General features: G+C 37.2%; 1 non-coding gene across 1 annotated transcript; it reads left to right on the forward strand.

Moving 5' to 3' along the window:
* Window positions 1-3,803: 3,803 nt before the first annotated feature.
* On the forward strand, window positions 3,804-3,991 carry LOC123388407. The gene has a single exon (XR_006602955.1). It is a non-coding gene; the product is annotated as a U2 spliceosomal RNA (small nuclear RNA).
* Window positions 3,992-23,138: the final 19,147 nt, after the last annotated feature.

Below are 23,138 nucleotides of genomic sequence, written 5' to 3' on the forward strand. Positions count from 1 at the left end.
TTCAGGCTTTCTATTTTTTCCTGGTTCAGTTGTGGTAGTTTATATGTTTCTAGGAATGCACCCATTTCTTCCAGATTGTCAAATTTGTTGGCGTAGAGTTCCTCATAGTATGTTCTTATAATAGTTTGTATTTCTTTGGTGTTAGTTGTGATCTCTCCTCTTTCATTCATGATTTTATTTATTTGGGTCCTTTCTCTTTTCTCTTTGATAAGTCGGGCCAGGGGTTTATCAATTTTATTAATTCTTTCAAAGAACCAGCTCCTAGTTTCGTTGATTTGTTCTATTGTTTTTTTGGTTTCTATTTCATTGATTTCTGCTCTGATCTTTATGATTTCTCTTCTCCTGCTGGGCTTAGGGTTTCTTTCTTGTTCTTTCTCCAGCTCCTTTAGGTGTAGGGTTATGTTGTGTACCTGAGACCTTTCTTGTTTCTTGAGAAAGGCTTGTACCGCTATATATTTTCCTCTCAGGACTGCCTTTGTTGTGTCCCACAGATTTTGAACCGTTGTATTTTCATTATCATTTGTTTCCATGATTTTTTTCAATTCTTCTTTAATTTCCCGGTTGACCCATTCATTCTTTAGAAGGATACTGTTTAGTCTCCATGTATTTGTGTTCTTTCCAAACTTCCTTTTGTGGTTGAGTTTTAGCTTTAGAGCACTGTGGTCTGAAAATATGCAGGGAATGATCCCAATCTTTTGATACCGGTTGAGTCCTGATTTAGGACCGAGGATGTGATCTATTCTGGAGAATGTTCCATGTGCACTAGAGAAGAATGTGTATTCTGTTGCTTTGGGATGAAATATTCTGAATATATCTGTGATGTCCATCTGGTCCAGTGTGTCGTTTAAGGCCTTTATTTCCTTGCTGATCTTTTGCTTGGATGACCTGTCCATAATAAGAGTTGAGGAAGGACACTATATCATACTCAAAGGGTCTGTCCAACAAGAAGATTTAACAATTTTAAATATCTATGCCCCCAATGTGGGAGCAGCCAACTATATAAACCAATTAATAACAAAATCAAAGAAACACATCAACAATAATACAATAATAGTAGGGGACTTTAACACTCCCCTCACTGAAATGGAGTCATGCATTTTTTTAATAATTGTCTTGTACAGTGTGGCAACTAAGACCTAGAATTCCATACTATATATCCAAAATCTCCATGCCTCTTTCAAATGATAGAAAACAATTCTGCCAAATCCAGATTTTTAAATTCACATTCATCTTCTCAAACACTGCAACAGCCAGTTTATCTTTCTATCCCATACCTTCTCCATACTGAATGGACTCAACATTGGCTTCTAAAGCAGTTTCAATATTCCACAAACCTGAGGCTTTTCTAGGGTTTATTTACTTTAGAAAAAGAAAGAGAGAGCATGAGCAGGAAGGGCAGAGGGAGAGGAAGAGAGAATATCATGCAGACTCTGCATTGAGTACAGAGCCCAATGTGGGGCTTGATTTAACAACCCTGAGATTGCAACCTGAAATGAAACTGAAAGTCCCACACTCAAGCAGCTGTGCCACCCAGGCGTCCCAAACTGAAGCATTTTTATCCCCTATTCTAAAGTACTGGAATCGCAGACCATAAAAAGAAGTTAAGAAAGAGTCAGGTGATGACAGTAGATTAAGGAAAAATTGGGACACCATCCTAATAGATGACACTAGGATGCCTTTAAGGCCCCACTCTTACCACTGCAGAATCTGTGGCAATGCAAAAGCCACATGTCAGAGCAGAAGTAGAACGTGGAGGCTGGGTTAACAGATAAACTGTTCTGATCTTTTCAGAACTTTCAGCACTTTTCAGTGAGGCCTAGGCCAGTCAGCAGTTTTATGCATGTATTCAGTTTTATGCATCTATTTTAAGAAGATCACTAAAAAGCCAAATCACAAATATCAAGTTCCAATGGATAGGGAAGGCCTGGATCCTTCTCTTGACTCTGGTATTGGGCCACTTCAGTCCTGATTAGAGAAGTATGTCTTACATTCTACTGGTGGATTAAAGGGTTCATTTAGAAGAGCTGTGGAATAGGCTTCCTTGCAATAGGACAGGCAAAGTGATAAGGAACGTCCTCAATGCATCAATAGGACTTTGGGAGAAGGCTGAGTCTTCATCTTTAGGAGATTTCTAATAGAGGGGACAACTCAGCTCTGAATTCAAGAAGTAGCTTTCTCCTTCAGGGAGATTATTTGAATCAGGAGAATAGTTTGACCCCTGCCTGAAGATGAAAAAATACCTCAGCTCAGATAAATCTATCACTAAAAGGCATCAATGTTCCTTGATCTAGGGGAAAAAAAAGTGTCAAATTTTTTGATATCTTCATAATGTGCCAACTTGGTTAGGCCAAAGTACATTTCCCACAATTCACTCTGTGTGTTTCTAGTTAGGATGAGCCACAAAGGAGTGTCTTGGGCTATTTGGAGGGTGGAAAGGAGGCAGCATATTTTATTATATATTATCATATCTGAGATTAAACAGGTTTACCCTGATTTATACTACCACTTCATCTCAAATAAAAATTTTAAAAATATCTTAAAACAAAAATGGACACACAATGTATAAAAACTTATGTGATGCAGCAAAAGCAGTTTTAAGAGGAAAGTTCATAGCAATAAATGACTATCAAGAAACAAGAAACATCTAAAATAAACAACTGAACTCTATGTATCAAGGAACCAGAAAAAAGAAACCACTAAAGTTACCAAAAAAGGAAATGATGTGGATTAAAGCAGAAATAAATGAAATAGAAAATAAGACAATAGAAAAATTAATAAATCTTAGAGTTACTTCTTTGAAAAAATAAAGAAAATTGACAAGTCTTTAGACTAACCAAGGAAAAAAGGGAGAGGATCCAAATCAATAAAATTATACATTAAAAATTACAATTGATAAAAAATGATAGAATTACAAATTATAAATGATAGAAATTACAAAATGATAGAAAGGAAACAAAAAATACTAAGAGATTACTATGAAAAACCATATACCAAAAGTTTGGACAACTGAGGAGAAATAGAAACATTCCTTAAAATATACAGCCCTCACAGACTGAATAGGAAAGAAATAGAACAAACTTTTACTAGTAAGAAGATTGAAGTAGTAATCAGTATCTCTCCAAAATAAAAGCCCAGGACCAGATGGCTTCAGAGGTGAATTTTACCAAATATTTAAAGAAGATTTAATGCAGTCCTTCTCAAACTTGTCCCCAGAATTGAAGAGGAAGTGAAGAAGTGGTAAAAATGTAGTGCTTTTAGAACGTACTTGAAATAGATTACTATATACCTACTGTTTTATACATGACATCTTGATAACCATCAAACAAAAACCTATTTAGATACACACACACCAGGACAATAAAATTAAGAGAAAGGGACCCAAACATAACACCAAAGAAAGTCATCAGATTGTAAGGGAAAAGAGCAAGAGAAGGAATGGAGAACTACAAACAAACAAACAAACAAACAGGAAAAAAAAAATGGCAATAAATTCAGAGATATCAATCATGGCTTTAATTATAAATGGATTAAATGCTCCAATCAAGGACATAAGTTAATAATGGATAACAAAGCAAAACTCAAGTATATCTTGTCTACAAGAGGCTTACTTCAGACCTAAAGACACCTACAGACTGGAGGTAAAGAGATGGAAGATAGTCCATGCAAATGGAAATGAAATGAAAAGAAAAGCAAGGTGGTAATACCTAATCATACACACTACACTTTAAAACATATTATAACAGACAAAGAAGGGCATTACCAAATGTAAAGGGATGAATCCAACAAGATCAATCCAACAACACATCACTTCTTGGCCTTTTGGCTAAGATCAAGTGCAGTATCTGTTATCAGTTTAATATCTGATATGTCCTCTATCCAAGGACAATATATTAAATGGATTTTTGGAGTAGGGAGTTGGAATAGGAGCTTGCTCTGAACAATCCACACATCAACCTGGTATTGCAGTACTTCCAGGAATGGTGTACCCTCCCCACTAAATTAGTAAATAAAAGATTTGGTTAGTATTAAAAAAAAAACCAATTCAACAATCTAACAACAACTGTAGTCTCTATTCACCCAACATTAGAAGCACCTAAATATATTAGGCAAATATTTACAGACATAAAGGGGAAAAATAGCAGTAATACAATAATAGGAGATTTAAGATCTACTTACATTAATGGATAAATCATCCAGACAGAAATTCAATGAGGAAACAATAGCTTAAATGATACTTTAGACCAGATGGAATAAATAGATATATACAGAGCAATCCATTAAAAAAATAGTAGAATACACATTCAAGTACACATGGAACATTCTCCAGGACAGATCACCTATTAGACCACAAAACAAGTGTCAATAAATTGACGGGGGAGAAATCAGAGAGGGAGATGAACCATGAGAGACTATGGACTCTGGGAAACACACTGAGGGTTTCATAGAGGAGTGGGGTAGGAGGATGGGGTCCCTGGGTGACAGGTATTGAGAAGGGCACATGTCATGATAAGCACTGGGTGTTTACGCAACTAATGAATCACTGAACACTACATTAAAAACTAATGATATGCTACACAGTGGCTAACTGAACATATTAAAAATTTTTTTTAAAAAATTTAAGAAAATTGAAATCATTACAAGCATCACTTCTGAACACAATCACATGGAACTAGAAATCAATTTAAAAAAAACTGGGGGGCACCTCGGTGGCTCAGTGGGTTAAGGCCTCTGCCTTTGGCTTGGGTCATGATCCCAGGGTCCTGGGATAGAGCCCCGCATCAGGCTCTCTGCTCAGTGGGCTCTCTCTCTCTCTGCCTGCCTCTCTGCCTACTTGTGAACTGTCAAATAAATAAATAAAATCTTAAAAAAAAAAAAACAAAACTGGAATATGCTGGGAAAATGGCAGAGTAGGAGGACCCTAAGCTCACCTTATCTCATGGATACAACTAAACTAAACAATGCAGAAATTGACCCAAGACTGGCAGAACGAACTCCACAACTAAACGTAGAGAAGAGGCCACACCAAAGATGGTAGGAAGGGCAGCTAAACAGGGGAGCTAAACAGATCTGTGGGAGGGACACAATAGCATGGGGAGGGGAGGAAAAATAGATTATCACACTGGGGAGCCCACATAGGGAAGATGAATCACCATAACATTTGGCACTGAAAACCACAGGGGCTGAATTTGCTTAGGTCTTACAATGGTACTTAAAATCTGGAGTTTTAGAAATCACAGGACTCAGTCTGGGAGAGTGAGAAATCACAGGACTCAGATCTGGGAAAGTGAGAGGAAATGCAGCCCTCACCCTTAAAGGAAACAGTGTAACAAATAGCCCATGCAGACAGAGCACAGAGGCAGCAATCTGAAAAAATGCTAGGGACATTCCAAAGGTAGAATTTATTCATCTCAGGTCATGTACTTAGAAGAATAGAGATTGTTGGGGGATTCCTCTAGGAACAAAGGAGCTCACAGGTGCCTTTTCCCTCCCCAGCCACCTGTAAGAACCAGCTCAGAACTGACATCTACTACCTGCTTGCTTACACCACCACCCTGCCTTGCCACACTTCAACAGATCCAGCCCCTCCAGCCAGGCTTGCTTCAGTCCCTACCCTGCAGGTCCTCCCCCAAAGGACAAGCAGCAATCAAACCTTGCTAACACAACTACCCCACCCCCTTGCACTTTTCAGATCTACCCTCTCCAGCCACACTAGCCCCAGTTCCAGTGGCAACAGGTCCCCTCTCCCAGAGGATCAGCGTGAAAGCCTTGCTAATGCTGCACATCCTGCCCCCATTCACATTGCAGATCTGTACGCCCCCAATATGTTCTTGGCCAGAGGCCATCTAAAGCAGTACCACAGGCCTGGAAGTGTGTAAGCAGCCCCAACAGGGGCCAATACCACTCCAAATGGACTTCTGCCCCAGGAGAGGGAAAGATGACCATACACACCAGTTAGACTGCAGCTCTAGCAGTGGGATGGGGGCAGGCAGTTGCCTGACTGCAGCTCCAATCCACCAAAGAAAGCTTCTCAAGAGATAAGACTGGGAAAGCTTTATGCTAGCCCATCTCACAAACACCTAGTCTGATTCAATGTAAGCCCAAGGCAGTCCCAGACTGACCTACTAATACCACAGGGACCAAACACTGCCCACAACATGCAAAGAAAGCCACTGCATATGACCATCCTGAAAAAAAAGGTGGATCAGCCACAGCAGCAGGGTACATGCAACACACATAGGAGACACCCTGGAGTGCCAGGCTCTGGGGAGCAGGGGGCAGGGCACTGCACAGCAGGGCACTACAGGACCTCTTTCTTCATAAGGCCACTGCTTTCAAGAGCAGTAGACCTAGCTGACACAGACTAACACAGACAGAGGAATAGGTCCCAAATGAAGGAACAGGATAAAATTGCAGCAAGAGACCCAAGTGAAATGGAGGTAATATGCCTAATAGAGGGTTCAAAGTAATAATCATACCTTCCATAATTTGGCTATTGTTGATCACACGCTGCTATAAACATCAGGGTGCAGGGGTGACTGAGTGGCTCATTTGGTTAAGTGTCTGATTCTTGATTTCAGCTCAGGTCAATCTCAGACTGGGGCTCAGTGGGAGTCAGCTTGAGATTTTCTCTCTCCCTCTGCTGTTCCCTACCACCCTACCTCACTTACGTGTGTGCTTTCTCTCAAATAAATAAAACCTAAAAACATAAAATATCAGAATGCATGGATCCTTTCAAATCAGTAATTTTGTATCCTCTGGGTAACTACCTAGTAGTGTAATTGCTGGATCATAAGGTATTTCTATTTTTAATTTTTTGGGGCACCTCCATACTGTTTTCCAGAATGGCTGCACCAGTTCGCATTCCTATTCCGAGATAGGGTTCTCCTATCTCGGTATCCTCACCTACACCTGTTATTTCCTATGGTGTTAATTTTAGCCATTCTGACTGGTGTGAGGTGATACCTCACTGTAGTTTTGATTTGCATTTCTCTGATAATAAGTGATGTTGAGCATCTTTTCACGTGTCTGTTAGCCTTCTAGATGTCTTCTTTGGAGAAATGTCTATTCATGTCCTCTGTCCACTTTTTAACTGGATTATATTTTGGGGGGTGTTGGTTTTATAAGTGCTTTATAGATTTTGGATTCTAACCCTTTATCAGATATCATTTGCAAACATCTCCCATTTCATAGGCTGTTTTAGTTTTGTTCATTGTTTCCTTTGTTGTGCAACTTTTATTTTGTTGAAGTCCCAACAATTTGTTTTTGCCTTTGTTTCTCTTGCCTCAGGAGATACATCTTCTAAGCAGTTGCTATGAATGAAGTTAAAAAGGTCATTACCTGTATTCTCCTCTAGGATTTTGATAGTTTCCTATCTCAGATTTAGGTCTTTAATCCATTCTGAATTTATTTTTGTGCATGGTATAAGAAAGTGATTGAGTTTCATTCTTTTGCATGTTGTTGCCAGTTTTCCCAACACCATTTGTTGAAGAGACTGTCTTTTTTCCATTGGATAATCTTTCCTGCTTTGTCAAAGATTAATGTTGTTGTGGGTCCTCCATTTCTTGGTTCTCTATTCTGTTCCATTGATCTATGTGTCTGTTTTTGTGCCAGGACTATACTGTCTTGATCACTACAGCTTTGTAATATAACTTGAAATTGTGATGCCTCCGCCTTTGCTTTTCTTTTTCAAGATTGCTTTGGCTATTTTGTGGTTCCATACAAATTTTTAGGATTATTTGTTCTTGCTCTGAGAAGAAAGCTGTTAGTATTTTGATAGGGATTACGTTGTGTGTGGATTGCTTTGAGTAATATAGACATTTTAAAAATACTTGTTCTTCTAATCCATGAGTATGGAATGTTTTTCCATTTCTCTGTGCCATCTTCAACTTCTTTCAGAAGATAGTTTTCTGTGTTAATTGAGCTACATTGAGTCTATTCTTGGAGTGCTTGCTCTGTTTGTGATAGATTTTAGAATGTAATAGAAATATTACAGAATAGGAAAGGTTGTGAACCAGTCCCAGAGGGCTGCAAGGTCCAACTTTTACTAGGAAGAGGCCTCAGACTTTAGTGATTTCTGTTTTTTTCTTGGAATTGAATGGTCCTAATTGGAAAAGCCATATGAAAGTAAACCAAAATTTCCAATCCTAATTCTTCTTTTGAAGGTCCTCCTCAAGGACTCAGCACCCATGGAGCCACTATACCAGAAAGTGATAAATTATCATCTATTGATTGGGACAATTGACTGGGCTAGGGATCAGGAATTTCTGGCAATATTCCCGTGTGACTTCTGTTATAGTTCTGGAGGAGGCATTCTTATCACAGGGTCCTTTTTGAAGGCATCCACCTCAGATCCCCTCACTTTTGCTAAGTTTATAGGACTACATGGTACATGCAAGAAAGAGAGAGAATAGAGTTAGTTTGCTGGAATGGCTAACTGATAGTGGTCCTCTAGTGAAGAGAACAGGACAATAATGACAGTAGCTAGAAGCAGAGTATAAAGTAAAAGCAGGGGAAAGGTGGTAGATAGAAGCCATGTTAAATTTGGGGGGGTATTAATTTAAAACTGCTAACTGCTTTAAACAATGCTACTGATGATTTTAAAGCACAGGGAAAAAATGTTCATTACTCAAGCCATTTTGCAACCATGTTTTGTGTTGTGCTAAGATAAACCTATATTCTGGAATTGGTGATTATTCCAGTGTGGCCAGTACCTTTCCTGACCCTATCCCCATGGTCTAATCATCTCATGACCTTCTAAGGAAATGTATTTCCCTTCATCCTTCTGACAGCTAGGTGACTTCAAATCAGAGCTCCTGATCATTTTATTACTAAAAATGCTGCCACAACCCCCAGGTTCTCGTACACCTTTCTACCAGATGCCTCCATAGATAGAAGAAACTCTACATTGAATAACTTTGAGGGATAGACATTGTGCTTCTACATCTTCTTTCCCCTAGGAGAGAATTTACATTTTGCATTACGCCCTTTCCCTTATTAGAGCGTAATACTTGCTCACATGGCCCCAAACAAGTGACAAAGGAGCTCTTTACAAAGAAAATAGTATTTTCCACAAAAGCCTAAGGACAAGTACAAGGGCTCAGTCCATGGCACTTACTGTGGTAAATAATTTCCAGGTGAAGGACCTAGCTCCTGCCTCTATAGTTGATATAGCATTGTCAGCTGGAGGGAGACCGCTGATTATAGTCACAATGAGAGAACTGATCAAACTTCTCCATTCTTTTCCCTCATCCAGTATCTTCCACAATTTCTGTGGAAGGCCACAAAGGTGATTTGTTCACCACTAGAGTACATAGGACAGTCCTCCTGAGTTTGATGTCCTGACAGCAGTAAGAAATCTATATAGAAAGAAAAGGCAGTGATCTGAATCTGCATACTTTGCTTTCACCAGACTCAAATGTTGGCATTCTGCCTAGAATAAACCATTCATTTAGGTTTGTAGAAAATATGGAAAAGGGTAATAGACCCTGAAGCTGTTCTTCCTTGATCTTAAAGCTATGTTAAGAATGTTCAAGGGAAAGTTTTAATACCATTATTCCTGACACAAAAGGTAAAAATGGCAAGGAGCGTTTTAAAAAATGAAATTTTAATTCAGATAATGGTAGGTAGCACTGATGGTTTCCTTGACAAAGAAGTAGAAGATGGTGGTCATTGTGGCGAATGACATCAGTATGTAGGATTCCCTTACCTAAGTTCTCAAAGCAAAGGGCCTACAACCAGAGTGCTATGTAATTTCCAACTTTTCTACAAACTTAAGTGAAAAAAAAAAAAAAGCTTTTAGACTGCAATATTGAAAGAAGTCTCCTGAGTGAGAAGCTTCAAGTAGTTTTTTTTTTTTTTTTCCAATCGCGTCTCTTTGGGAACACACAACTTAGCTCAGAAAATACTTCTATAGCTTTCCTTCTGCACACTTGTCAGATGCTTCTTGCTATTTGGGTTTCTCTGTCCAGCTTGTGGTTATAAACTTTGTGAGAACTCTTCCTTTGAGCACACCATCTGCTTCACATGGACCCTAAACCAGTAAGCAAAAGAGATCTTTAAGAAGAGTACAAGGTATTTTCTGATTTCTACACTGTGTAGTCTATACTAGACTAGTATACATATATTGTATGTATAGGCTGGAGATAGCTCATTTCCAATTTCTGTCCCTTGTCAATAGGGGATTATTGGCACTACTTCCTTTGGCAATATGTCAATGTGTCTTTCTCAAGTACCTTTTGTATATTCCAGAACCTGCCTTCATGTTCAACACCTTCAAAACCTTTCCCAGGAGATACCTTCTCCAGAGCAAAGGTTAACCTCCACTCCCAATGTTTTTTGGTTAACACCTCCTTGACTGTGAATAATGGGATTAAGGAGGTTGCAATATGAAGTCACAGTGAATTAGTCGGCATTATCTTCAAATCTGCCCATTAGCTCCAAGTAGGAACCTAGTAAGTTGATCCCCATTTCTAAAAGCACAGAGAACAAGCAAAGAATTAAACATCAAGAGAAAAATTAATTTGACTATAATGACAGAGATTCAAAGTATGAGATGCAGAATTAACCATCTGCTCCATACAGATTTGGTTAGATTGTACAGCACCTCGCTTAAGTATAAATGGCACAGATACACTAAAGCAAAGATCCTAAAGGCTAAGACCCAAAGCCAGAGGCATTCCAGATGTCCTGGTTAAAATCCAGCCTTGAACATTCTTCAGACAGACAGACTGGTTTGTTACAGACATGTGAGTACAGAAGCATCAACAGATATCTGTATATAAAAGATCTCAAGTTTTAATACATGCCAGGTCATCAACATCTCTTGTCAGATGGGTCAGGAAGTGGACTATTCAAATATAAGGGCTATCATTTACAGTGGCATAGAATTCAACAATATATTTCTCTATGAAGGTCTCTTGATGAAAACTGGCAGTTTTGAATTTGCAACAGGGAGACAATGGGATCCTGCTGGAGTTTTCCTCAGCAGGTAGAATGGCCTGTTTGCTTTGTTTTCTTAATGGCTCCAAAGAGGATCCTAATTGGGAGGCCATCCACCAATTTGTTCCAGTTCCTTATCTATTTCTCTGACATTGTGTTATATAAACTTAATCCCACAGAAACTGCTTCTCACACGTCAAGAACAGATAACCTTCATGTGGGACAAAAGCATGACCCCTCCAAATATTAATAAGTTGTACTTAAACAGTCTCAAAGCAATTTAGAAATTTGTAGCAGGTTATGTTTGAGAAATTTGAGGAAGAATGATCTCATTGTCATATGGTCTTCCTTAAGGCTATCCAATACCCTCTACCAGTTAGCCAACTGCAGGGCTTTGCGGCATTACTGCACTGAGAGGCCCTTACTGAAGGTGTGTGCAGTGCTGATACTTTTAGACTCTCCTAGTCATAACATGCACATGTACTTACTTGCATCCTGCTTGGGACAGAAAGAAGGGTAGCACAGCTCTGGGATAAAGAAGCCATTTGCAATGCTATTTTGCTTTGTATCTCTCCCGGTCCAGGAGCCAAACTTGCTCCAGATCTACAGACTGATGCTGATGGCCCATATATCAAATGGTACCTAACTGTTAACTGGAAAAAAAAAAATAAAAATAAAAAAAATAAAAAGGGGGGGGGAGCTTGAAGGGAAAATTAGAAGACTTTCTAAATAAAAGTGGAAGCTAATCCAGTGTCTGACTGTAGCAATACATTTTGGAAATAAGCCCTTTCAGGAATGCTTATTATAGGAAGGCCTTTATCAAGGAAGTAAGACCTGGGCACCAAAGAAGAAGTTTTTCACATAATCCAGTCTGTCCAGATTTTAGCTGTCTGAAGGAATCCACTTTTGTACTATGGATACTTGTTTCATACAGCACAAAGAGGGGTAAAGTGCATTGGAATGGTGTTCTAGGTAAACTAATTGGCCTGTCTCTCTTTCCCTCTGCTCAGGAACTGAGGAGCATGGGGAACATTGTGAATACTTCATATAAGTGAAATCATGCAATATATGACTTTATGCATTTTCATTTAGTGTAATGTTTTCCAGGTTCATGTATGTTGGAGCACTTCAGTCCTCTTGATTGCTGAGCAACATTACATTGTATTAATATATACCATGCTGTTCATTCATTCACTGGTTGTTGGACATTAGGGTAGTTTCTACATTTCAGCTATTGTGAATAATGCTTCTGTGTACATTGTGTACAAATATTTGTTAGAAATACATGTTTCTCAGTCTTTTGGGTATACACCCAGGAACGGAATTGCTGGTTCCCAGGGTATTTTTATGTTTAACTGAGGAAGTGCCAAGCTTTTCCAGTAGCTTTACCATTTTACATTCTTACTATCTGTGTACAAGGTTTTCAGTTTCTTCATAGACTTGCCAACACTTTCTCTTTTTTCTCGGTAGCCGCCCTAGTGTGCATGAAGTGCTATTTCATTGCAGTTTTGATTTGTAGTTCCCAAATGACTAATAGTGTGGAGCTTTTTTTTTATGTGCTTATTAACCATTTATATATCTTTAGAGAAATGTTAATTCAAGTTCTTTGTCCACTTTTTAATTGGTTGTTTGTCTTATATTGAAGAGTTTGAAGAGTTTTTAAGAGTTTTATACACACACACACATTCACATATATATTCATATATACTAGACTCTAATCAGCTGTATGATTTCCGAATATTTTTCTCCCATTCTGTAGAAGATATTTTCACTTTCTTGATGGTGTACTTTGATGTGCAGTAGTTTTAAATTTTGGTGAAGTCCAATTTATCTATTTTTTCTTTTGTTACTTCTGCTTTTGGTGCCATATCTAAGAACTTATTACAAAATTAAAGGCTATGGAGATTTACTTCTATTTTTCTTCTATGAGTTTTATAGTTTTAGTTCTTATATTTAGTTCCAAGACCCATTTTGAATTGGTATTTGTATATAATGTGAGATAGGGGTCCATCTTCATTCTTTTGCATGAGTTGTCAGCACTTTGTTGAAGACATTTTTTTCTCCATTGAATAGCCTTGATAAATTTGTCAAAAAATTAATTAACCTTAGATGTATGAATTTATTTCTAGATGCTAAGTTTATTCAATTTATCTATATGTCTATTCTTTTTTTTTTTTTTTAAGATTTGAGAGAGAGAGAGAGAGAGAGAGCACGAGTGAAAGGGGCAGAGGGAGAGAGAATCTTAAGCAGACTCCACACTGAGTGCAGAGCCTGATGTGGGGCTTGATCTTACGACCCTGAGATCATGACCTGAGCCAAAATCAAGAGTCAGATGCTAAATGTACTGCACTACCCAGGCACCGCAATCTTTATTCTTATACCAATACCACAGTTTTGATTACTCCGGCTCAGTAGTATGGTTTGAAATCAGGAAGTATGAGTCCTCCAACCTGTTTTTAATTTTGCAATATTGTTTTGTCTATTTATGATCCTTTGCAATTCCATATGAAAGGATATATTTTTCCATATGTACAGTATTTGCTCACTGAGACTTTGAAATGAATTATATTAAATCTATAGATCACTTAGTGTAGTACTGCTATTGTAGCAATATTAAGTTTTAGAATCTATAAACGTGGGATATTTTTCTATCTATTTAGGTCTTTTAAAACTTATTTCAACAATGTTTTGTTGTGTGTGTGTGTGTGTGTGTGTACAGGTCTAGCATCTCCTTGGTTAAATCTGTTCCTACATATTGTATTGTTTGATGCTATTATTTTGATGGTATTATAAATAAAACTTTTCTTTATTTCAAATTTTAATAGTTCACCGATAGTATATAAAAATACAACTGATTTTTGTATGTTGATCTTGTATCTGCAATTTTGCTAAATTTGTTTATTAAGTCTACTAGTTTTTTGGGAATTCTTTAGGATTATCTATATATAGGGTCAGGTCATCTGTTACTAAAGATAACTTTACTTCTTCTTTTCCAATTATATCAATTTCTTGCCTAATTGTCCTGGACAGAACTCCCAGTACACTGATGAATAGAAGAACCAAACCTGGCAACTTCATCTTATTAATGATCTCATATGGAAAGCTTTCAGTCTTTAACAACTGAGTATGTTATTAAGTTTATGTAATTTTTCATAAATTCCCTTCATAAATGTTGAGGAAATTCCCTATATTCCTAGTTTGTTGAGTATTTTATCACAAAGGGGTTTTAGATTCTGTTAAGTGCTTTTTCTGCATCAGTTGAGATAATCACATACAGTTTCCCCCACTGCTTTGTTTTATTAATGTGGTATATTACACTGATTGATTTTCATATATTGAGACATTCGTGTATTCCCAGGACTAATGTTACTTGGTCCTGATATATAATCCTTCTAATATGCAACCAGATTTGGCTTGCTAATATTTTGTTGAAAAATTTTGCACTTATGTTCATAAGAGATGGTCGTAAGATATAGTTGTTTTTTTCTTTAGGATGTCGTTGGTATCACATGCTGGCCTCAAAGTATAAGTATTACCTTCTCTTATAATTTATGGAAAATTTGAAAATTATTGGTGATAATTCTTTAAATGTTTGGTAGAATTCACATGTGATAAGTAGAAACTTCTTTTTGAACACTTCTTTGGTAGCATCTCTTAAATTTTCATACATTGTGGTATTTCTTTTTCATTTGTCTCAGAGAATTTTCTAGTTCTGTGTGTGATATCTTCACTAATCTATCAATTATTCAGAAAAGTGTTGCTTAGTTTCCACATATTTGTAAAATTTCTAGTTTTCGTCCTGCTATAGATTTCTAGTTTTATTTCACTAAGGGCAAAGAAGATACTTTGTATTATTTAAGTATTTTAAAGTTAGAATGATGTCAGCAAGATGGTGAAATAGGAGGTTCTAGCTCTTGTCTCTCACAAAAATATTGATTTAACAGTCATTTGTAGTTGAAAATACCTTCATGAGAGCTCTAGAATCCAAGTGAGAGATTACAAGAACTGAGTGAAGCACAGAAATGAGATAAGGTTCATTGAAACATTTAAGAAGAACACTCATTTTCTTTAGGGCACCAGTCAGTTAAGTGTCTGATTCTTGATTTTGGTTCAAGTCATGATCTCAGGGTTGTGAGACTGAGCCTTACATTGGACTCCACACTGGGTATGCAGCCTGCTTAATATTCTCTCTCCCTCTCCCTTTGCCCCTCCCCACTCTAAGAAAGTTTTTAAAAAGAATACTGCCTTTTCTAACATCACCTCTCCCCCAAGCCAGAACAGCACACTACGGAGAGAGCTCTCCTCAGCCCCTAAGTTCTCCTGTGGTGGGAAAAGTAAAATGAATATCTGATTTCCTTAGCCTTTCAGGTGATAATTGAGAGCAATGCCTCCATCATGCCACACTTAGAACACTCAGTAAATTGGCATGACTAGATTGCCTGGGGGCAGGCAATAAAGGGGGAAGGAAGAGGGCCTCAACAATTTGCCCATGGATCTCAACAGTTGACTTTTGATTCTTTGGCAGCAGATCCACAGGCCTATTGACCTGGGCACTGGTCTTATCTTCCCAGATGCTGACACAAGGACTGTCCATTTATGGACACTAGCACTTGGTGTGCCCACACATAGACCCTGGCAATGAGCCCCTTGTGGACTTTGCAAGCCAGTCCACCTATGGACTTCACCACTTTTAACCCTAGTTTAAAAGATTTTTTTAACTATAAGGTAACTATAACCACAAAATTCTAGGTAGAGAATTTCTGTCTAGGGTAGCTAGGAAGAGCTTTCCTTGCAAAGTCAGTCTTTAGAGATTGGAAGATGTGAATTCTTATTCAAACATGCAGATAACAGTGTAAGGTTATGGGATCAGGAAGACTTAGGAAAATGTGATTCCACCAAGGAACAACAGCAACAAAAAGCTCTAGTAAGTGATGCTAAAGAAATATGAATCTATGAAATGCCTGAAAGTTTTAAAAATAATCATTCTTAAAAGTTCAGTGAGTTACCAGAAAATATAGACAACTAAATTAAATCAAGAAGAGCCAATGAACAAAATGATGAGATAGAAACCATAAAAAGAACCAAACAGAAATTCTAGAACTAAAGAATACAATTACTGAACTAAAAACAAGCCAACAAACAAAAGAAGTCTTCAACAACTCAATCAAGCAGAAAAAAGTATTAGCATACATAAAGATAGGTCATTTGAAATTATCCAGTCAGAAAAACAAAAAGATAAAAGAATGAAAAAGAGTGAAGAAAGCCTGAAGAACAATAAGGTGAGAGAGAGAAGGGGGGAAAAGATTTTTAATATTAAATTAACCAGAAGATTCCCAAATCTGGGGAGGGAAATTGACATACAGATTCATAGAGCCTTAACAAAATCAAAATAGGTAGAAACCAAAGAGATATTTATCAAGACTCAATTAAAGTAATTGTCAAAAGGCAAAGAATTTTTAAGTGTCAATAAAAACATAGCTCATCACATATAAGCCCTCCCAATTACACTATTAGCATATTTCTCAGCAGAAAACTTGTAGGCCAAGAAAGACTAGAATTATATATTTCAAGTGCTTAAAAGAAAAAGAAAAAAAAACCAAACAAACAACACTGCCAACCAAGAATACTATACCTATAAAAGCTATCCTTTCAGAGGGGTGCCTGGGTGGCTCAGTGGGTTAAAGCCTGTGCCTTCGGCTCAGGTCATGATCCCAGAGTCTTTGGATCGAGACCCACATCGGGCTCTCTGCTCATCAAGGAGCCTGCTTCCTCCTCTCTCTCTGTCTGCCTCTCTGTCTACTTGTGATCTCTGTCTGTCAAATAAATAAATAAAATCTTCAAAAAAAAAAAAAAGCTATCCTTTTAGAAATGAAAGACTAAGACTAAGGGAGTTCCTAATCACTAGACTGCCTTACAAAAGTACTAGAGGAAGTTTTTCAAGTTGAATCAGAAGGATGCTAAACAACACAAAAGCATATGAAAGTATAAATGTCACCAGTAAAGATAAAAATACAGCAAAAACAGAATGAAGTAATGCTGTAAGATTGGTACATAAATCACTTTTAACCCTAGTTTAAAGAAGTTTCCTAACTATAATAACTATAACCACAAAATGTGTTAAAAGGTACATAATATAAAAAGAAGGAAATTCTGACAGTAATAACAAAGAATATGGCAGGAGGATAAAAGTGTAAAGTTTTATAATGGATGTTGTGGTTATTAGCTTAAAATATATTGTTATAAGAAGTTTTATGCAAATCTCATGATAACAACAATGAAAAATCATAGTAGGTACATAAAGATAAATACAGAGAATTAAAGAATTAAACTATAAAAATAACCATCAAATCATACAGAGATATAGCAAGAGAAAGAAAGAAAAAAATAAACTGCAAAACAGACAAAAATATTAAAATATGGCAACCATAAATCCATACTTACTAATAATTACTTTACATGTAAATGGATTAAACACACCAATCAAATGATGTAAAGTAGATAAATTTAAAAGAACCAACAATACAGTGTCTACAAAAAATACTTTAGATTTTAGGACAATTTGAAAGAGGTGGAAAAAGATACTTTACAAAGATGGTGACTAAAAGAACAGGAGTAGCTATATTTATATCAGACAAGATATAAACAGTTTTTGATAAATAAAAACAACTGTCACAGGAGACAAAGAATGTCTTTACATAATGATGAAAATGTCAGTTCAACAGGGAGATATAAAAATTATAAATGCACAATCCACCTATCCTTGGAGCACCTACCATATAAAGCAAACACTGACATATCTGAAGGGAGAAATAAAATGACAGCAGAAGACTTCAATACCATGTTTTGAATAACCCAGAAAGAAAAGCAAAAAAGAAAACAGCAGACTTGAACAACACTACAGACCAATTGGACTTAATAGGCATGTATAGAACATTCCACCTAATAGGAGCAGAATACATATTTTTCTCAATGGCACATGAATATTCTCTAAGACATATTACATGCTAGATCACAGGACAAATCTTTTTTTTTTTAAAGATTTTATTTATTTGTCAGAGAGAGAGAGGGAGAGAGAGTGAGCACAGGCAGACAGAATGGCAGGCAGAGACACAGGGAGAAGCAGGCTCCCTGCTGAGCAAGGAGACCAATGTGGGACTCGATCCCAGGACGCTGGGATCATGACGTGAGCTGAAGGCAGCTGTTTAACCAACTGAGCCACCCAGGCATCCCCACAGGACAAATCTTAATAAATTTAAGAAGAGTGAAATCATTATAAGTGTTTTATCTAACACACATGGAATAGAATGATAAATCAATAACAGAAGGAAAACAGAAAAAATAACAAATACATGGAAATTAAACACACTCTTGTAGAATCATCAGGTCCAAGAAGAATCATAACAAAAAATGAAAAAATATTTTGAGACCAATGAAAATGAAAACACAACATACCAAAAACATATCGGGTGCCATAAAAGCATATGTAAAAGGGAAATTTATAGAAATAAATGCCAACATTAAAATGAAAGATCTCAAACAACCTAAATTTACACTTCAATAAATTAGTATAAGAATCAACTAAGTCTAATGTTAAAAGAAACCAATAAAGTACAGCCAAAATAAATCAAAGAGTACAGCAGAAATATATCAAAAAGTAGAAAAATAGATGAAGTTAGGAGTTTTTTTTAAATTTATTTTCAGAAAAACAGTATTCATTATTTTTTACACACACCCAGTTATTATCAACAGTTATATGCCAATAAGCTTAGCAACCTAGATGAAATGGATGCATTCTGGGAAAACTATAAACTAACCAAAATTGAACCAGGAAGAAATCAACAACCTGAATAGACGGATATCTAATAACGAGATTGAAGCAGTGATCAAAAACCTCCCAAAAAACAAGAGCCCAGGACCTGATGGATTCCCTGGGGAATTCTACCAAACCTTCAAAGAAGAAATAACACCTATTCTCCTGAAGCTGTTTCAAAAAATTGAAGCAGAAGGAAAGCTTCCAGACTCTTTCTATGAAGCCAGCATTACCCTGATCCCCAAACCAGGCAAAGACCCTACCAAAAAGGAGAATTTTAGACCAATATCACTGATGAATATGGATGCTAAGATTCTCAACAAGATCCTAGCCAACAGGATCCAACAGCACATTAAAAAGATTATCCACCATGATCAGGTGGGATTCATCCCTGGGCTACAAGGATGGTTCAACATTCGGAAATCAATCAATGTGATACAACAAATTAATATGAGAAGAGAGAAGAACCACATGGTCCTCTCAATTGATGCAGATAAAGCATTTGACAAAATCCAGCATCCGTTCCTGATTAAAAAGCTTCAAAGGATAGGGATAGAGGGAACATTCCTGAACCTCATCAAATCTATCTATGAAAGACCCACAGCAAATATCATCCTCAATGGGAAAAAGCTTGCAGCCTTCCCGTTGAGATCAGGAACAAGACCAGGATGCCCACTTTCACCACTCTTGTTCAACACAGTATTAGAAGTCCTAGCAACAGCAATCAGACAACAAAGAGAAATAAAAGGTATCCAAATTGGTAATGAAGAAGTCAAACTCTCTCTCTTCGCAGATGACATGATTCTTTATATGGAAAACCCAAAAGGCTCCACCCTCAAACTACTAGAACTCATACAGCAATTCAGCAACGTGGCAGGATACAAAGTTAATGTGCAGAAATCAGTGGCTTTCTTATACACTAACAATGAAAATACAGAAAGGGAAATTAGAGAATCGATTCCATTTACTATAGCACCAAGAACCATAAGATACCTGGGAATCAACCTAACCAAAGAGGTAAAGGATCTGTACTCAAGGAACTAGAGAACACTCATGAAAGAAATTGAAGAAGACACAAAAAGATGGAAGACCATTCCATGCTCTTGGATCGGAAGAATAAACATTGTTAAAATGTCTATACTGCCTAGAGCAATATATACTTTTAATGCCATTCTGATCAAAATTCCACCGGTATTTGTCAAATTGCTGGAGCAACTAATCCTAAAATTTGTATGGAATCAGAAGAGACCCCGAATCGTTAAGGAAATATTGAAAAACAAAAATAAAGCTGGGGGCATCACGTTACCTGATTTCAAGCTTTATTACAAAGCTGTGATCACCAAGACAGCATGATACTGGCATAAAAACAGACACATAGACCAGTGGAACAGAGTAGAGAGCTCAGATATGGACCCTCAACTCTATGGTCAATTAATCTTCGACAAAACAGGAAAAAATATACAGTGGAAAAAAGACAGTCTCTTCAATAAATGGTGCTGGGAAAACTGGACAGCTATAAGTAGAAGAATGAAACTCGACCATTCTCTTACACTGTACACAAAGGTAAACTCAAAATGGATAAAAGACCTCAATGTGAGACAGGAATCCATCAGAATCCTAGAGGAGAACATAGGCAGTAATCTCTTCAATATCAGCCACAGCAACTTCTTCCAAGATATGTCTCCAAAGGCAAAGGAAACAAAACCAAAAACACACTTTTGGGACTTCATCAAAATCAAAAGCTTCTGCACAGCAAAACAACCCACGAGGCAACCCACAGAATGGGAGAAGATATTTGCAAATGATAAAGGTTGATATCCAGGATCTATAATGAACTCCTCAAACTCAACACACACGAAACAGACAAACGTATCAAAAAATGGGCAGAAGATATGAACAGACACTTCTCCAATCAAGACATACAAATGGCTATCAGACACATGAAAAAATGTTCATCATCATTAGCCCTCAGGGAGATTCAAATTAAAACCACATTGAGATACCACCTTACACCAGTTAGAATGGCCAAAATTAACAAAACAGGAAACACCATGTGTTGGAGAGTATGTGGAGAAAGGGGAACCCTCTTACACTGTTGGTGGGAATGCAAGTTGGTGCAGCCTCTTTGGAGAACAGTGTGGAGATTCCTCAGGAAATTAAAAACAGAACTTCCCTATGACCCTGCAATTGCACTACTGGGTATTTACCCCAAAGATACAGATGTCGTGAAAAGAAGGGCCATCGGTACCCCAATGTTTATAGCAGCAATGGCCACGGTCGCCAAACTATGGAAAGAACCAAGATGCCCTTCAACGGACGAATGGATAAGGAAGATGTGGTCCATATACACTCTGGAGTATTAGGCCTCCATCAGAAAGGATGAATACCCAACTTTTGTAGCAACATGGATGGGACTGGAAGAGATTATGCTGAGCGAAATAAGTCAAGCACAGAGAGTCAATTATCATATGGTTTTACTTATTTGTGGAGCATAACAAATATCATGGAGGACAAGGGGTGTTAGAGAGGAGAAGGGAGTTGGGGTAAATTGGAAGGGGAGGTGAATCATGAGAGACTATGGACTCTGAAAAACAATCTGAGGGGTTTGAAGTGGCGGGGGTGTGGGAGGTTGGGGTACCAGGTGGTGGGTATTATAGAGGGCATGGATTGCATGGAGCACTGGGTGTGGTGAAAAAATAATGAATACCGTTTTTCTGAAAATAAATAAATTTAAGAAAATCATGAGAGACTCTTATATACTAATAAATTGGCAATCCTAGAAAAGTATAACCTACAAAGAATGAGTAAATATGATAGAACAACTGAAGACACCAATAAGAAGGATAGTGAATCAATAATCAAAAAACTCCAAAAGGAAAGCCCATGACCAGATGGTTTTATTGACAAATTCTACCAAATATGTAAAAAAGAATTAAAACTCCTATTCCTTAAACTCTTCCAAAAATAGAAGAGGAAACCCTTCCAAGCTCATTTTATGTAGCCAGTAGCACTTTGCTACCCAAACAAAAGACACCACAAGAAAACTACAATCCAATATCCTTCATAAACTTAGATCTAAAAATCCTCAACCAAATATCAGCAAGCCAAATTCAACAGCAAATTAAAAGAATTATACACCACAATCAAGTGGGCTTTATCCTTGGGATGCATGAATACTTCAACATAGACAAATTGATGTGATAAACCACATTAACAAAGTGAAGTGTAAAAATCATATGATAATTTCAATATATACAGGAAATCATTTTACAAAGCTCAACATCCTTTCATCCTAAAAATTCTCAACAAGTTAGGTATAGAAAGAACTAACCTCAACACAATAAAGTCCATGTATGACAAGTCCATAGCTACAATTATACTCTGTGGTAAAAAACTGAAAACTTTTTTTTTATTTAAATTCCAGTTAATATACTTGTGGAGCATAAGGAATAACATGGAGGACAGTGGGAGAAGGAGAGGAGAAGTGAATTGGGGGAAATCAGAGGGGAAGACAAACCATGAGAGACTGTGGACTCTGAGAAACAAACTGAGGGTTTTGGAGGGGAGGGTTTGGGGAGTTGGGAGAGCCTGATGGTGGGTATTAAGGAGGGCATGTATTGCATGGAGTACTGGGTGTGGGGCATAAAAAAATGAATCCTGGAACAATGAAAAAATAAAATAAAAAAATTCCAGTGATAGTGTAATATTAGTTTCAGGTGTGCAATTTAGTGATTCAACACTTACATACAACACCTAGTGTTCATCACAACAGGTGTACTCCTTAGTCCTCATCACCTATTTAATCCATTCCCCAAATTTTTCTTTAAGATATGAAACAAAGCAAGGATGCCCACTTTCACCACTTCTATTTAACATAGTACTAGAAGTCCTTGTTTGAGAAAAATTGGCAATAAAAAGGATTTTTTTAATGTTTAAAATGTTTTTAAAAGATTTATTTATTTATTTGAGAATGAAAGAGAGCATGCATGAGTAGGGGAAGGGCAGAGGGAGAAAACCCTAGTAGGGAGTTCTGAATGGGGGGAACTCTACACAGGGTTCTATCCCACAACCCTGAGATCTTGACCCTAACTGAAATCAAGAGTCAGACACTTAAGTGAATGAGCCACTCAGGTACCCCAAGAAAAAGGAATTTAAAAGCATATAGATTGTAGAGGAAGAAATTATCTCTTTGCAGGTACAATCTTCTATGTAGAAAACCTCAAGGCTCCACAAGTAATCCTGCTAGAATAAATGAATTCAGTAAAGTTGCAGAATACAAAACCAACATATGATAGTAGCTACATTTCTATATATCAACAATAAACTATTTGAAAATGGAATCCCATTCATGATGTGAAAAATTTGTATGAACTATAAAATACCAATAAAA

This window comes from Mustela putorius, unplaced genomic scaffold (assembly GCF_011764305.1).
Source record: "Mustela putorius furo isolate JIRA1106 unplaced genomic scaffold, ASM1176430v1.1 tig00003898_pilon_pilon_pilon, whole genome shotgun sequence".
Taxonomy (NCBI): domain Eukaryota; kingdom Metazoa; phylum Chordata; class Mammalia; order Carnivora; family Mustelidae; genus Mustela; species Mustela putorius.